Source organism: Dicentrarchus labrax, unplaced genomic scaffold (genome assembly GCF_905237075.1).
Source record: "Dicentrarchus labrax unplaced genomic scaffold, dlabrax2021, whole genome shotgun sequence".
Classification (NCBI taxonomy): domain Eukaryota; kingdom Metazoa; phylum Chordata; class Actinopteri; family Moronidae; genus Dicentrarchus; species Dicentrarchus labrax.
This window is the reverse complement of record NW_026136703.1, coordinates 23234547-23248317: the sequence shown is the minus strand read 5'-3', so window position 1 is coordinate 23248317 and position 13771 is coordinate 23234547.

The following is a 13771-nucleotide window of genomic DNA, read 5'->3' as shown; positions in this document are numbered from 1 at the left end:
TTATTTTTTTCATTCTTAATCCTGCCTACAAAACTCTTTTTGGTTAATTGTCAATGAGCACAATATATAGATATCTGAATAGCTGATAACAGTAAATCAAAGGTTTGGGCAGCGAGTCAGAGGTCTGGATCCAGGATAGGATTTGGCTGACACTGCCTTAAGAATCTGTTAAAAAAAGAGCCCAGAAAGTACATTATGTCACTTTGTATCACAGTTTACTTCATCTTGTGCTACTTTAGCGTTTACTGTAATTTCATAACTTCAGCAAATAACAAACTGCCAAAGGCTTTTCCAGACAACATCACAAGTGATGCTCTGTATACTCTATTTTTGTTACAGTTCGAACATCATGTCATCTACTATAAACTTTTTTTTGACAGATTTGCTTTCTAGTTTGATAATGATCCTACACAAAAACTACTACTGACAGTGTTTGGGTGCAATTGGCTCAAGGTTCGACACATGATGTTTCTAATAGATAAAAGACATACAACGGACCATTAAAGCTTTACTACTTTGTGGTCCAACTGACAGATAGAAAAGAAGAGCAGGAGAAACATCTTGCTGGGCGTTTTCTCTCAAAGGAGAAAGTGTCATTCTGCCCGATATCAACCTATTCCCTATTTCAGCCGATACTAATAATCAATTATCATGCATGTTTTCAGCTCAGGATTTCCTTCTCCGTGTCTGTCAAGGAAGAAGAGAGCAAAGGAAGACGTGCTGCAAAGACAGATGAAAGGCTATTTTCTGCCCGCTTCTCAACGAAAGGCTATTTTTAGCCTGCTATTTTTTTCATAACCACTCCCTCAGTGTCTTACCAACATCAAAAAGCTGCTGCTACAACCGAGGGTTTGAAAGAAAGAAAGAGAGGGGATGTGTTTTGGAGAGCAGGAGAATATGCATCTGTATGTGTGTGGGTGTGTGTGTGTGTGTGTGTGTGTGTGTAGGTCAGCACTCACACGTCGACTAAGCTGCAGCAGTGTAACCAGAGGTGATGGAACAGGTGGGCGGGTGGGCGGGGTTTGTGTGTGTGTGTGTGTGGTGATGTAAGAACGGTTAAAAATGGAAACAATACAGGCTATTGGCGAATACAGTGGTGCCGCTTTCTCCCACATGATTCAGTTGTGCTGCAGTGTGGTGCCCTTTCAACTGCTGCCAGTTCTTATCACATGAACACATTATACATTGCCTTCATCTGACAAGTGTGAGATATTTTTCCTCTCTTTCTGTCTCTGCCGCATGTGGCTGTTTTAATGACTGTGTGGGAGGCGGATCTCTGCCCCGGGTTTCTCATTTCTCCGCGCAGAACTGCCGGGCTCGTCCGCTGGATTGCAAGAGGCGTGGGAGGAGAGGTTGAGGAGAGACTCACACGGCCAGTTAGACCTGTTCGTAAAGCTTGGGTGAAAGCAGCACACAGAGCACCACGAAGAGTGACTTCATAGAGACTTGATTTAAAATCTGCCAATCAAACTAGATGTAATCTCATCTACAGTGAACGAACACAAGGCCCTGTTAATTCATCGCTGTCCAAACAGGTGTGCATGGCGTATGTTTTGTTCTGCGCTAATTCCTTAATCACTGTTTAAACATGAAAATCAGTTGTCAGTGAGTATGTACTGTATCACCTGCTTCCATGCTACTGTTTGTCATTGACCTCCATGCTTGACCTTTTTCCAAACAGGTGAAAATGGGTGTGAAAAGAAAAAGAAATGCCGGACACAAAATGAAAGTATTTGTATGAAATGTTCCTATTTTCAAGGAATAAGCTTAGAACTCAAATCATAAAAAGCAATTGGAAATTTCAGAACACAATAAAGTACACCCGCAGTACACCTTAAAGTAATCGCTGAACAACAAAAAGGTTTTCTAGCTTAATTTGCTATTAGGGTTAGGGTCCTAAAAAGTGTCTTTTGTGGCTATAAATATCCATTGGAACCAGCACCAATAAAGCAGGGGTTTGAAGATGGAGAGCTCTTCTAGTTTCTAGTTTCTATATTAGTTTGGACAACTCAAGTCCTTACCAGAAAAACAACAGCATGGTCATTTGTTCTATCCCTTAAAACTACCATAAGTGGCATGTTGTTGTTATACCAACCCAAAACGGTCATCTGGATTGTTCTGAAAGGAACAAATAGACAACCTGTGTCTTTTCAGTGAGAGGACTTGATGACTGTATTTCATGCGGCAGGTCTGCAGTTATTAAACCTGCGACATGTTGAAAAATAGTCACTAAAATGTGGAAGCGTAAAAACCTTTGAACCAGACACAGATCATATTGTGTCATTGACATTAAAATTACACTCGAATAAACGTAACTATCTAGCAACCATTTTTGTGACGATAAAAACTTTTTCATTTGTGCCATTGCATAATAATCCATTCTGTGGTGGTGAAAGGTAATCAAGTTACATAACATATGATCTGTTTTTTAAAATTTCACACGATTTTATGAGACTGTCTCATTCACTAACTGAGTGACTTCGTCTTGGCTTTGTAGGCAATCTGTTCAAACAGATGCAAGATGTTACTGATCTTCTTTTGTCACTGATGTGTTAACAAGGGAAGGCACACATGAAATCAAAGTCCTGTGTATGCATATAGAAGAGGAGTGCTGGGAGGTGGTTTTACCTGCGTTCCTGTCCTCTGCAGTGAGCAGGCCTGCGAGGGAGTGTTGTTGGCAGACGGCAGGTATGTCACAGCGTTAATCAATCATCACTTCACTTCAGCTGGCCCCGATCTGTCACATAAAGGCAGAGAAATATCTGATGTGAGCTGGCTGCGTTAATGGTGAAAGTGAAGCTTTATGGTGAAACAAGCTGTCCTTATGAGATGTTACACAACTGATAGTAAACGTTCCCTGTCAGTGAGGTATTCACAGTGTTTAGCAAGTGTTTTGTCTTAGCTGAAGGGTATTTGTGGTTTTTAGGTTTTTTTTTTGTGGTTGACTGGTCTTAATCCAGACCTCCTTTGCGCTGTTCCATTGCATGTAGCCAACCTTTTTATGTTTTTGATTTTAAAAACAGCTGATGTATTAAATACGTAAATGTATTTATTGTCTATGTGAGAGCTGTTGAAGCTCGGGAAGCCCTGATAGGTCAGCTTAATAAAGAGTAGTTTTGGTAACAGAGAGGTTGTCAGCTCAGGTCCATTTTAGGTAAACATGTATTTTGTCTCTTGTACAAGAACATTTTCATGCTAATGCATCTGCTTTAGAGTCCAAACAAGAAACAAGACACCTCCACGTTCTCATGGTCATACGTTTTTATGCATTTATTTAATTTGATCAGTAACTTGAGTATTTTATTCTTTATTTTTATATTTTCCATTAGATGTATGTTTTAAAGTTTCTGTTTTTTTTCAGTAGTTGTTTGTGTAGTATAGAATCCAACCAAGAAACAAAAACATCTCATGCAAAATGTTTTTGTAACAAGTTTAAAACAGTGACAAGCAGCAACAAACACAGCGTTCATTGATCGGTCATAGTCTACCCACATGTCCATTTATTGCTACATCCCAGCTAAGTGATAAACACAACTGCTGTCTACCCCCAGCAGTGAATGTGCTACAGTGTTGAAATTGTATTTTGCACATCTGTTTGCTTGCACATGCCCACAGTTGCACCTGCGTGCTCTGTCACATGGTATCAGCACACAAACACTGAACTCCACATGCAGATTATGATCTCTGCTCTCAGATGGGGGGAATTTGCCAAGAGCAGCTCAGCACCTCTCCACTGCAGAGCTCTCTAAAAAGAGCAAAATGTGCAGACTGCATGTCAGTTGCTTCCCTGAGGCCACTGGATCGAACACAGAGACCCGTCAGCAAATTCTTACAAAAAGATCTGACACAATGAAATTTTCTGGAGCTGAGCATAAAAGGCAAATAAGCCCTGTGATACCTGCGTTTTCCCCTTTGGAGATACTTTGTGACAGCTGATGAATTTGCCTAATTCTGATTAGCCTCCCGCTGGTTTGCCTCTCTGTTTGTCACTGGAAGGTAAGTCTGATTCAGTGGTTTCTTTTAGTCTGTGAATGGGGCAGGATGGGTGGGAGGGTGGAGGAGAAAAAGCCCTCGCAGCTCCAAAGCTATTAGCTTGCTCTCTTTCCACCTGTCACACATTGGTGACTTTATTTCGACTCGGCCGAGACCCCCTGGCAGATATCAGAGAGATCATCTCCGTCTTAAGCTAAACGACTCCAACAAGCGTTGCGGCCCTCCCCTTCTGTCCCCCGTGACCCTCGCGACCCTTCGGCACCACAGGCCGCCTGAAGAGCAGAGGTCTGAGCCTGGCTGTGGAGGAGTGGCCATGGGAAGAAGAAGGAGATGGGCTGAAATGAACTCTGTCATGCAGAAAACTGCAGGAGGGGGAGGCGACAAATACACACTCCCACCCCCCACAGATATGCACACACAGCTGGGACAAAGAGTGACACACACACACGCACACACAGATTTAAAAAAAAAGACTCAACAGCAATCAAGCTCAGTTTTCTCTTCTTCCTCTGCCCTCTTTTTCTTGTGTTTTCTCTTTCTCTCTCACTCACATTTTTCTTTCCTCAACCTCTCTCTGTCTCTGTCTCCCCCCCTCTCTCCCCCTCTCTCACTTACACACACCACACAAACACACAATAGCAGCTGCGACAAAGCCCTCTGCAGGATTAGCCAGCCTTTGTTGGCAAAACACAAATTACAAGTCTTTTAGCGCTGACTCCTCCCTCCCTGCAAGTGAGTGACTGAGTGGTGTGTGTGTGTTTGTGCACGTACGAGAGATAAAATGTGTGTGTGTGTGTTCTTTTTTATTAATATGATGCATGCAAGCTGAACAGGGCTGCATGTGGGTGTTTTGGTGCCTGTGTGTCATGCTGCGTGCAGGCAAGTGAAACCAAGTGTGTGTGTGTGTTGTGTGTGTGTGTGTGTGTGTGTGTGTGTGTGTGTGTGTGTGTGTTTAAATGAGGGGGGGGATGTGGAGTGTTTTAAAGAGGGGGTTTTGTTATCAATCCCAGGCCAGCAGAGAAAACAGGCGTAACGGAGAAGAACCCTCAACAAGATGCCGTCTGAAACACTGAGGAGGGGCAAGTTGTCAATTAGAGACGTCTCTTTTAAAACCGCAGTGCAGCTGAGTTTGTGCTCTTCTCCAGCCTTAAAGAGCTCAAACCCCTTAAATTTCCCCGATGGTTTTTTACAGTCTTGGTGTAGTCACATCTGCAGCACGCACATGATGATGTCTGAAGAGAAGAGAAGGGGGCAACGCTCCAGGCTGTTTTAGTCACAGTTTGTCATTTGTCTTCATTCAGATGATGACAAATTCCAAGTCAAACTCTGCTGAGGTACAATGCAGACCCATTACTGCACTCAGTCTGAGAAACAAGGTGCAGTCAGCGAGCTAGAGGGTAAAAAAGCAAGACACAAAACCACAAATGGCCAAACAGAGAGATGAAAAATGCATAGGTTTGATTTACATTGAAAACACCACAGTTTTATCACATCTATTGGCAAAAAAGTAGAACTAGCATCACATTAAGTAAAGGTAGCCTAAATACTTAACTAGGCCAATTATTGTTAATGAACAAAAGATTGAGATCTTTATTGATTAGTTGTTTAGCAAAAGAGCTGTCAGTGAAAAAAGGAAATGTATTTCTAATGTAGTGACACCATTTTCAAAAATCCTTCTTAAATAAAATAATCTTATCTTATATAGATAATTATAATAGTTAAAGTGTAAATAGTTAGTATAAGTGCATTGAAATTGTGAGAAATTATCTAACTACTGTCATTTTTTTCCCACATTCTATCAGTCATGATAAATGTATTTTCTTATTTTAGAACACTTGAATGTGTGTGTATTTGATCCATATTTATTTAATAGTTTTTGCGGATCGCAATATTTATTATCCACATTTCCTCCGTGTACTTTGTCCTTTCCTCAAGCCAAAACAAGCAGAGGAGTTATTGAGTATTGATCCGTATTGATGGGTGCAGGAGCTCAGTAATCATGTGGGCTGTGAGGTCAGGAGAGAAACGCATGCAATACATAATAGTGGTTGTTTTTCACAAACAAGAATTGAACGTACTGGATGTGAAGATAGGTTCCATTCACTGAAGTCCTCATACATTCATCACTTTGTCTAAAACTAGTTTTGGTGAGACTGGAAAAGTGAGAATGATATTGATTACCATACCAGTGGAGTCCACCTGAGGAGAATTACCCAGGAGCTGCTATTTATTTGCCATTCCCATATGTTCTGATTTGTTGGTATTGCCTGTGGAGACTTGGAGGAGACTGTACTTTACCAGTCAAGTACAAGCCATTCCCCTGTGAGCTTTCAGACTTTTCACTTCTTCTTGTAATGAGTTTTGATGCAAAATTTCACTCGGCATCTTTGCACATTCACAGGTGAAAGAGGCAGCGGGAGCTCAAGATTTGAACTCCAGGCCAAGAAATAACGTCATTTGACCAGGTTTGACAATGTATTATTTATTATGGCATCAACCAGCACAGTGTGTGATGCTTTAATAAACCGAAAAGATGCCAAAGACCTGAGAGATGATGTCAGTATAGTTTTTATGTTTAACTTTTCATTGAGCAGTAATTTCTAAGGCTTTTACATTTTAAAACATGCTCTGTTTACATGAGCTTGCTGTCTCCTTCTTCTTCTTCTTCTTCTTCTTCTTCTTAAATTGCTGCACTGTTGCCATTTACGGTGAATTATTACCAACGTCACCCTCAACAGTTGTACAGAAATGTACATCATGTCACTAACACACAAATGTCAGGCACAAATGATTCAAACAATATGATCATAAAATTGCTCTTTAGTGCCTCTAGTGGTCAAAACCTCACAGTGGCTCTTTAATGGCACAGAAGTGACCTTACTCAACAAAACTTTTGGGTAATACAGTCAATCTTACTAAATTAGGCAGTGGCATTCTCTTTCTCTGTGTGGGGCATCTTCAAAATGTATTAACTACTGGCACAGAACGACCCAGAATTACAGCAACCTTTAAAATGAAGCATTACAAATGAAATCCCTGGTTCTTATGACTAGATCCTCTACTATTATGACTGAATGATGATTATTTTCCCCCCCTAAAATATGTCCAGATGATTTTGGAATAGAGCTCCCTTTTTTTTCTAAATCACAGTGGTAGCTGTCAGGTAAACAGCTGTGAGATGTTACCGGCCTTAATCAGTTGAGCACTGAGGTCAGTCGTGTCAATATTTTCCCATATCTGCTCAGCATTGTCTCCTTTATTTACCTTCCCTCTCCCCTTCGGGAATAGCATTCCACTTACATCTTAAGATGGCCCCAGATCACTTAAGCCACTGACCATATGTCATAACTCTGCACGGGATTAGGCACATTCTCCTCTTTATGGGATAACTTGTGGGAAAGTGTGTGCAGCTACCAACTTGGAGAAGATCCACCTCTGATCCACCTTTTTTCAAACCTGTCTTAAAAATTAAAAATAAATGATTGGTGGAGTGAGAATGAATATCTTCAAACTTTTAATATGACACTTAACAGATAATAAAATATATAAATAAACATCTTAGGGCCTCTTGCTCATTCAATTCAATGTGAATACATGCATATGTAATGTCATTAATGTATTCATAATGCCACAACCACACAGATTACATGGTAACTGCTTTCATGGCACAGTGTTTTATTCTTGTTGTTTTGTTGCTAAGAGCTAATCTCCGTGGTGTTTTTGCCTTTCATTCACCTGCCAATCAAAGACAGACTGAGTTACTGTGAAGTATTTTCCCTCAGTTCAGTTCTCAGGTAAGTACGGACACAATGAGTTCACAGCATCGAAGGTAAACACTTCTATGAGCCGGATAATGCTTGAATTAGTGTTCACTGTTGTTAGGTGGTGATAAATAGACCTAGGGTGACCTGTTGGGCTTAATTTATCAAATGATTTACATTTCTCCCATACATTACCTGTCTATGGTTACATCCTTTTCTGTAAAGGGTTAGTTAAAGGTCTCGTGTTGAGGCACTAACAGAACCATATTGTGAATGATGGATAAACTGCCAATAACAAACAGATTTTGGCTCAGTTTTGGCAAACCTTTGTGTACGTTTTACATGTTTCTGTAATTAATATGTAACATTAAACACCAATAGAACTTAACGTAAGTTTTGCTTAATTTCTTTTACCATGAACTCAAACTTGGAGACAATGGAGATTTAAATGTAGCCCTCATCTTTAGTATCCTTACTTACCACATTTCACTGGCTTCATTAGAGGTGCATTAATCCTTGGGAAGCTTTGTATAGTCACAATAATTCCATGGAAATACCCCAAAGTCCTAACAAGTGTATTCTTCTGTTTTTATGACATTAAGGACACTCGATTCAAGAGACAATAGAATTAGGCCAGCAGGGACCACACCCCAATAATGATCCTACACTATAATGATTACGGCAGCATGGAGCAATAAGAAGACAAATTCCCTTAAAAACCAGTTTTGGTGCTGCATTTATGTAACACATAACCTTTTATGTACAACCTTCAAAGCCTGATGGAAATCAATGTTATACATTATGCATTTTTTGGATGAAGATGAAAAGCAGCAGGGCTGCAGTTGTGATCTGTATGGACAGTTGGTTGATGGTTTGAACTTTTACACCTCAACACCCCGTGATTCTATGAATCACAGATTATTTACAAGAACTGACTTAAACTAAGTCTAAATATGTAAATGTGATGGTCATAATTTTGATGATACAATTATGTTTGTTAGGATATGTGTTTATTATTGAGATTGTTTGCCACAGTTCATCATTTTATGTCTACTTGTTCCACTGAAGTTCTCTAAGTTCAAACTTTGAACTTTGTAATGTCAGTAAATGACAAGATTATTATTTCAGTTTTTAGAATCCCTTTTGTCCTTTGCCTCTAAGATTACAGATACAAACAAAAACTTCCTGTTTGGCAGAAAGCCACATACATTTTTCACCTTTATGCTAGATAAGCCAGCAACCTAAGATAATAGGTTGCTGGCTCCAGCTTCATATTTAGCTTCTACAGTATCCTGTAGGATCTCCTATGTTCAATATTTGTTTAATTTTCTATGGCACATTCCCAAACTTTACTTAATTTAATTTAATAGATTGTACCAGCCAGCTTTGAGTCATCCCAACAGCTAGAACAGCCAAAAATACTTAGAATGCAAACGAAACTGCAGCTGGTTGTTTCAGTGCATGATGATACAGTGATCGCAAAAATATCAAGAAGTAGAATGCATAGACACCAAGCAAGACTCTACTGCTGTAAACTGCACACTTATTATCTTTCCTCTTGTCTTTTCTAAGTGCATTAAAGCCCAATATCCACCCTGTTAAAGGACCACCCTCTGCTGTTTCCAAGGTAACCACCAACTGCCATCCCACTGAACCTCATCCACAATGCAACACAAACATCTTTACGTGTTTTTTCTGTGTTTATTTCCAATTAAGGTTATCCGCGATCGTTAATCACACCATTACCCTTGGGAATGCCGAGAGTCTGAGAAATTGATTTTGAGTATTATCATCATGATTGCTTTAATGAGACAGTTTTTATAATCAACTAATGAAGCTCACTTGTTTCTCAAACTGAAATTAGCACTATAATAATAATTTTAATGCTTTGTTGTGGGCTGCTTTAGCACTATTGTTTAAACAATCATTGCAATGGGCGCCTGGTTTGCTCAGTCGGTAGAGCTGGCGACCCACGTACGGGGTTACTGCAGCGGCCCAGGGTTCGAATCCGACCTGTGGCCTTTTGCTGCGTGTCACCACCACTCTCTCTACCCACCTTTCCTGTCTATCTTCAGCTGTCTCTATTGAATAAAGGCCAAAATAATAACTTAAAAAAAAAAAACAATCATTCTAATAATGCATTTATCTATCTGAATAGTCTGATCACACACCAGTCTCCAGATGTTCGCACATGTGCAGAGAAATATCGTAGCACAAATCAGGTCATTTCCTCCACAAGTTGGGAAGTTATCTCCGACATGCACAAACTCTCTCTGTGTTTGCTGTGCAGTGACTTCAATGCACGTTGAGTGGGTGTTTTGAAGGTAGCAGCTTGTCTCCCGGGGCTGAAAGACAGGTATTCAACACAAAAAGAATCTAAAGACTGTCACATATCCGGTCCGAGTACTGAGCTGTTATCCACCTCCGCTTAACACTACGTCTTGGATTCTTCACTCTGCTGCCTCTGAGGTCTGATAAAACCTGTAAACAAGTCAGCAGGAAGGGTGATTCTTTAAAGTGAGGCATTGTTTAACAGACATTTGTGTAGGAAGCTTTTATGTATATTTACATTCACTCAATAGTTGACTCCAAGAAAGTTTAAAGAAATTACATTTGTTTGTTAGCACTTTTTTATCCAAACCTCAGTAATTTATATTAAAACATCTTAGGTGCAAGGTGACAAGCTATCTTTATGATCTTTTTCTGTCATATCTGATTTTTCTGGTTGTCTAGCAGGACAGGCCGGACTTGAACAAAAGTGTCACAACAGACATCAGTCACAGACCAGTGCCATTTTACTGGTTAACTCTTGATCTCCCTTTCACTGAAAATCAGCATAAAAGTTAAGTAGGTATAATTTTACTTTAACCATGAAGAGACATGCTAAAAAACTTGGCCCATCTTGATAACCTGACAGATACACAAAAATACTTGGAAGGTGATTGGATGGACCATCTGTCTATCAACAGATCAACAAATAATGTAGTCAAAGAGAAAAAGTATCTTTTCCATTGAGAAAAAGCCTTCAGTGCCATTCTTTGCTCTTCTTTCAAAAAATAAATACTCCCCAGTTCATGTTGGTTGGAGACAAGGACAGTGCATGAACAGTGTTCTCCCACATCAAGTTCGCTACTTTGCTGACCCATCATGGGTTATGAGCTTATGTGGTCTGACAACATCATGCCACTTCCGCCTTTGTTTCTAAAACACGACGTTAAAGAGGTTGTATGCCTGGAAAATGTACAGAAGGAAGTTCAAATTGTAGCCTAAAATCTCTTCTTGTCTGAACCTGCCTCTCAAAACCTTTTTAACAAAGTAGAAATTGATTTGTATTTTTCAATAAAGTCTAAGTTAAGAAACTCACTGCATTTCCATTTTTGTTGTATATTTAAAGATTTATTTGTGCACAGAAGGGACACAAAATTGATTTAAAGCTAGGTCAGAACCAACAACGTCCCGAGGATCATCCATCATCTGCAAACAGCCCGACAAAGTAATAACACCTCAGTGGACCTGGCTTGTAAGAGCTGGATAAAGGAGGCTGCAGCTGGACAGGAGCTCACAGTGATCAGGACTGGTGCTTCTCAGCTTGCTCCTGGTAGTTCTCTCTTCTTTCTTCTGTCTCTGTCTCCTTTAGTCTGGGTGTCTACTCATCTTTATCTGCTTTTGAGTCTGACTGCCTTTCTCTGCCTCTAAAAATCTAAAAAGTGATAAACAATGTTCAAAAGCATTCTTTGAGAGCAAGTTCAAAGTCAGTCAGTCCACCCCTCCTTCTCTTCCTCCATCTTTTCCGTCTCCGTATATATATATATATATATATATATAACCTTCCTCCCCTTTCTCTCCTTTTATTGTCAGGCATGAGTGGACGTTTGCCCACTTTTATGCTCCCTCCTGCTGTCAGCGCAGCTATATTGCAGCCCAGCCGGCCGCTGCAGTTAAACACGGGTTACTATGTCTGGTTAGCGGTTTTGTACAGTGTGACAACCTAGCCTGTTTTCCCCGAGCCTAAACATTTTGTGTTATGACAGCTAAAAGCAGGGAGCGTAATTACTGCAGCATAGTAACCTGAGTGTTTCTGTGGGGGCGAAAGGGCTGCATAAACACACACATCACTCTTAAATAGGTCGCATCCAAAATAGAAGACCGCAAATAACCCACAGTAATAGAAAGAGCTTTGAGAGCACTTCAGCATGAACAACACTAGCTGCAGAGTGCTTTAGATACAGAACAAATTCTGATATAAAAGCCTCCTGTTTCTCTTAGTTTGCCTTATTTAATTCTGTAAACTAATATTTCATATAAACATCTGGTAACACTAACAGCAGCCTGTATAAATCTCATTCACACATAATACACCTGTAAAACAACAGAATCTAAAAAGCACTCAGAGAGCGCATACCTCCACTAAGACAGTCCAATCCTCTAATCTTGCTTTTTTTTAATAAAGGAGAGTGTTTTGAAAAGTTTTTCTTAATCAGCAGCTGGATATGGATCTGCATCAAAATACACATAGTGATCTGAGAGAATCGTGGGATACATGGGCGTGTTTTTACAATTCAAGAGAGAGAGTACATTAGTTCATGAGAAAATAGCAAACATTTGAAAAGAAATCATACATTTTTTCAGCCCAACTTGGGATCAGTCATGTTTTTGATAAAATCCAGCTAAAAAACAAATCAACCAAAAAAAAAAAAAGAAAGAAATCACCAAATTGAGCAGCAGTAACTTGGCAATAATTTTAAATCCAATACTGTACTGTACAAAAGGATATATAAAGTTAAAGCTTGAGCAGCTTTGCAGTATCCACATATGATAGAGACACATCCACAGACTCAAGGTTGTTACTGCTGCCAAAGATGCATCTAAATACTGACTAATGCAAACAGTACAAACAAGTATTTCTTATTTGGAATAAATATCAGATCACTTCTTAGGCTAATGTCTGTGACTTTCACATTCAAGGTTCTTTATCTATTGAAGTATAAAAAACTTTCAAGCAGGGATGGATACGTTTTATTGGCACTGTAGATGTAGATTATGTACTTTTCCATACATTTCCATCCTGAGTAATAGGTTATTTTAGAGTATAACTCCACATGTTTTAATCTGGCCAAAACTGACCATTTCAAATGAATTCTCCAGTGAGCTGTTATTTCATATAAACTACCTCTGCTGGTCTTGTGGGTTGCCTTTTTCCCCCTCCCCTGTACCCTCCAATAGCCGGGCCTTGCATTCTCACGATAGTTTGTTTTGACAGGAGTTCCACACTCCAGACGAGCCGAGTATTACTTGACTCCAGACCTCCCCCTTTAAATGCGCTGAGCCTTGCCTCAGAAACCCGATTAAAGCCTTGGACAATAATCTTCCTCCATTTCCACCCCCTCATCTTCACTCTCGTCTCCCCACTGCCCCCTCCGAGCCCCTCCGTCTCAGCCAGAGCTTCTCGGTTTTGGTCAAAAAGGCGCAGCGAGATCCCTGGCGCCGGGGTCCGTGTGTTTTCACAACTGCTTGGCTAAGCACTAGGAGCAGCCTGTTAGCTCTGCCCTGTCCACCACTGAACGCTTAAGACAAAAAGGATCTTTGAGGAAGGGGTGTTAATGTCAGTCAGTCCATTCCCCTCTAAACCCCACAAGTATTATGTTTCAATCCTGGTGGATTTATCAGACCGTTTGACTACTGCTGTTCAAAGATAGACCCCGGTCTGAATCTGAAGCTGTGCTTCATCTTTAACCTGTCTTTCTTCTCCTCTACCTTTATTTACCCAGCATTCATCCAGGCAGGGGGTGCTGGGCATGCACGCTCCTTTTCCGAAACAAACTGCTTCATATTCATCCACTTAATGCACATTCACACTTGAGCTGTGTCCCATTTCCACACGTACCTACTCTAACAGGATTTGGAGAAGCATGCAATTAATTATTGATTCTATTTCTGATTTATCGTTTGTTTTAATTAAACAATCGATCTTTGTATGGAGCTGGCACCAAGAGGTGATTAGCCTAGCTTAGCATAGA